The following is a 5,000-nucleotide window of genomic DNA, read 5'->3' as shown; positions in this document are numbered from 1 at the left end:
TAATAACAATAATAATAATAACAATATTGATAATGATAATGATTATTAATAGTATCATAATGATAACAATTATAACAGTAATAATGATATAGTAGTAATAATAATAATAATAATAGTAATGATAATGTAGCGAGACACACTACTCAGCACCACCCCCCCCCCCCCCTCTTAGATGATGTTCGCTCCGTGTGTTGTGATTTGTGTGTGTGTATACGCTACCATTGCGTGCACAGCATGTGCATGTGTGTGTGTGTGTGTGTGTGTGTGTGTGTATGAGTATGTGTATATGCATGTGTAAGTGTATTTACGTATGATGGTGCATGCGTGTATGTGTCTGTGCGTGATTGAGTGAACGAGTGTTGAATTGCGTGCGCTCTCTGGGACGTACGCGGTCCGTGAGCTATGTATATATGGGTGTGTAAGTTAAAACTGTATATACAGTCGCAATGGTTGGCATATGCTAGTCTGCATATTTATGTCAAAACACGTGTCTCCGTGGGCTTGCGTGCGGTGTTTGCGTGGGTGTGTGTGCGGTTGCGCTTGCTGACTGCCAGTTGAGTTGAGATAGATTAAAACTGCTAAGAGCGTAACGTCGCGGCCTTTGTACTTTTTGTGAAATACATGCACCACGGGGCATTTCTTTTCTCCATCCTTTGGCAGTTTCATATATATTATAAAGAACTGATACTACGTGGCCGACAGCTCTAGCAAAGAAACCTGAAAGGAGAGAAAAAGTCAAGTATTGAGCTTAAGTAACCGTATAAATTAAATATAGGAGCTGGACCGTGCAAGATTACACTCATACACGCACCCCATATCATATGCAGCCTCATGGTTCTTCTACTTGATTTCATTTCTTTCCTGTGTCTTCGGCTGCATATTTTCCTACCATTTCCCCCTCCTCCTGAATTTTGTACTGTTCTTATGCTAGCCTATCCCTTCTTTTTCTCCCTGGACTTTGCACGGTGATCTTATTACCTTTTTCATTCAAATATGCTCCACGTATCCTGGGCCATTAAGAGATTTACCATTGCGACATCCCACAAGGTCATACCCCCCGTGGAACATCAATGGTAGGGGATTTGACATCAGGGGGTGGGCTTACCCTACAGGCCTTGGCCCTTGAGGCACTCTATTTGGTAGGTGAAGCCCCCTTGGAACTACACATGTCCGTACATTACAATAACCATACAGTAACAATACTAATGATAATGATGATAACAATGATAATTAAAATAACAATAATAGTAGAAGGATTATAATAATAATGTTATCAATAGTAATGATAATATTAATAATAATAATAGTAATATTAATAATAATAATAATAACAATAACAATAATAGTAATAATAACAATAATGATAATAATAACAAGAAAAGAATTGTAATGATGAGAATAATAATAACGATGATAATAGTAATAGTAATGATAATTGTGATAACAATAACAATAATACCAATGATAATAGTCATCATTATAAAAAAAAACAATAAAGTAATGATGATAATAATAACAATAATAATAATGATGATAATAATAAAAATAATAATAATGATGATAATAATAAAAATGATAATAATGATGATAATAATAAAAATAATAATAATGATGATAATAATAAAAATAATAATAATGATAATAATAATGAAAATAATAATAATGATGATAATAAAAAAATAATAATGATGATAATAATAAAAAAAATAATAATGATGATAAAAATAAAAATAATAATAATGATGATAATAATAAAAAAATAATAATGATGATAATAATAAAAATAATAATAATGATGATAATAATAATAAAAATAATAATAATGATGATAATAATAAAAAGATAATGATGATAATAATAAAAATAATAATAATGATGATAATAATAAAAAATAATAATGATGATAATATTAAAAATAATAATTATAGTAATAATGATAATCATAACAATAATATAATCATCATCATCATTTTGGGGCTAACGCCGGCAGGGGCGCATAGCCGCATCCACCTTTTGTTTCCACCTGCGAGGGTCCCTCATGGCGAGCCGCCAGGGAGGGGCCCGGCCCATCTCTAGTTCCTCACGACAGGTTTGATCGATCTGCCCAAGCCACGACCATCTCGGGCGTCCCACTGGCCTCCTCCATCCAGGGTTGTCTCGGACAGAGACAACCTGATGGGCAGGATCATCCTGTGGGAGTCGAGCCAAGTGGCCATATAGCCTGAGTTAGCGATCACGGATTGTGCAAGTAACAGGTCTTGTACCGGTCTCACGGTGCAGCCGTTGGTTGGACACATGATCCCGCCAACTGTACCCCATGATCCTGCGCAAGGATCTGTTACAAAAGGCATCAAGACGAGATTCCAGAGCACAAGATAGTATCCAAGTTTCACTACCATAGAGTAAAACTGGCAGTATCAGGGCCTTGAAAACATGTAACTTGGTCCTTCTGCACAGGTACCGACATCTCCAAATACTCTTGTCAAGAGATTTCATGACCCCTGCTACCAGGCCAATCAGTCTACTGACTTCTTGGTCTAACAGCCCAGAGTCGTGAACTGCACTACCAAGGTATATAAAGCTCTTTGTGACTTTGATGTTTTCACCGCAAGCACGTACCGACTGGACAGGGTCTCCTAGCAGGCCCCCAAAATCCTGGATCTTGGTCTTGGGCCAGGATACCTCTAGCCCCAGGGGCTTCGCTTCATTGCTAAATGCATCAAGAGCGGCCACTAGGGTTTCTAGAGATTCAGAGAGCACGGCAACATCATCAGAAAAGTCAAGGTCTGTAACCTTGATAGTGCCCAGAGTTGCTCCACAGTGACTTTGGACAGTAGCTCTACCCAGTATCCAATCCATGCAAGTGTTGAAAAGTGTTGGTGCAAGAACCGCCAGGATGCGGTCTATTGTGGACTTACCAGGAGTGAATCCAGATTGCTCCGGCCTTTGGTGCCTCAACAGGTAGTCCCTGATACGTCTCAGTAAGATGTGTGCGAGTACATTGCCTGGTACACTGAGTAGTGTAATGCCTCGGTGATTGCTGCAGTCCCACCGATCCCCTTTCCCCTTCCAGAGAGGGATGACCACACCCCTCATCAGATCAGGGGGAAAGGTACCAGTCTGCCAGATGGCAGACAGGACTGCATGCAAGCCCCTTGCCATAAGTTCTCCACCAGCCTTTAACAATTCGGTTGGGATGCCACAAACACCTGATGCTTTACCACTCTTTAGCTTGGAGATCGCCCCCCTGATTTCGGTCAGGGAGGATGGATCCTCGCTGATGGATGGGTCTGGCAGAGGAGTCTCAACATTACCCGCATCCATGTTAACTGTTGGTGGATCAACCTTATACAACTGCTCAAAATACTCAGCCCAACGCACACGCACCCCATCAGGATCTGAGATCATCTGGCCACTTGCTGAGCGGACTGCAGTCGTCTGTGAGGAGGGCTTGGAGTTCAGCTTTCTCAGAGCTTGGTAGGCAGGACGAAGGTCATTTACTAGGAAATGGCTTTCGACCTCCTCTGCAAGACTACTGATAAACTGTTCCTTGTCCCTTCTCAACAGTGACCTAGCCCTGCGCACCAGAGAGCGGTGCAAGTTGTGATCCCCTGACAATCGAGCCGCACGACAAGCATCTGTGGCTTCCAGTGTCTCCTGCGAGATGGAATTCTGTCTTGTTCTTGAGCGTTCACCAATGGATTCCTGAGCTGCATCAAGCATTTCACGCTTGAAGGTATCCCACATAAGAACAGGGTCTGTCAGGCCCTCGAGTGCTGTAAGACGACCAGAGATAGCCTCGGCAAACCCCCGGGTACACTCGTCCTCCCTCAGTCTGTCCAAATGAAACACCCTAGGGCAGGGCTACTTAACTATTATACGCAAAGGTCCAGTTAGACAAGCTCCAATGTATGCATAGGTCCGGAAATTGTTATTACATGAAATATAAAAAAGAATGACCACGGTCAGGATATATATATATTCTAAATATATATAGTCATAGTCGACCAAAAAAAAAAAAACTTGCAAGATACTTTCACCAGGACCTTCATGCTATTTAACTAGAATTTTCTCTTCCTGGGGTCTGAGGTCCAACTGCAACACTCAGAAGGTCCGGATCCGGACCGCGGTCCGCCAGTTGAGTACCCCTGCCTTAGGGTGTTCATTTGGGCGACGGGGGTTCTAAAGTGGACCCGTATAGCCACAACTAATCTATGATCAGTTCCACAGAACTCGGCGCTTCGATACACCCTGCAGTTCTGGAGGATCATCCACCGAGTGCTAACGAGGATGTGGTCTATCTCCTTGGCCACTCTACCCGTACCGCTGTACCAAGTCCAACGATGTGGGTCAGAACACTGATACCAGGAACCAGAAATCCTCAACTTCTGGGACCTAGCAAAGTCACGAAAAAAGAGGCTATTCTCGCTGCCAGCATCAGCTCCTGAGCCATGAGGACCGACAGACATCTTGTAGCCAGCTCAATCACAGCCGGATACCGCATTGAAGTCGCCCAAAACAATATGAATATCTCGCCGAAGACATATGTCTGCCACAGATGCAAGTTTGGCGTAAAACATCTCTTTCACCTCAAGTTTATATACATCCGTGGGAGCGTATACAGCAACAACAGACATGAAGCCAAATGAAAGCTTCACTCCAATACCATGATACGCTCATCGACTGGAGTGACCTCAACTACCGAGGGTTGAAGTCTGCTGGAGATGGCTATGGCTACTCCCTGGAGATGGTGGCCATCGCTGCGGCCCGACCAGTAGTAGGTGTAGCCACCCACACTAATCGAGCCGCTGCCAGGTCTTCTCACCTCCGAGAGAGCAGCCACCTCAACTCTCAGCTGCTTCAATTCCCTTGATAGTAGTGGTAACCGATCGTCCTGTCGCAGGGAACGGACATTCCAAGCCCCCACCCTGATAGTCCGCCTGAGGTCTAACCTCGGGCAGTCACTCCGGGTGGGCGCCACCTCTGCCACCCCTACCGAC

Source organism: Penaeus chinensis, chromosome 29, assembly GCF_019202785.1.
Source record: "Penaeus chinensis breed Huanghai No. 1 chromosome 29, ASM1920278v2, whole genome shotgun sequence".
Classification (NCBI taxonomy): domain Eukaryota; kingdom Metazoa; phylum Arthropoda; class Malacostraca; order Decapoda; family Penaeidae; genus Penaeus; species Penaeus chinensis.
This window is presented reverse-complemented; position numbering follows the sequence as displayed.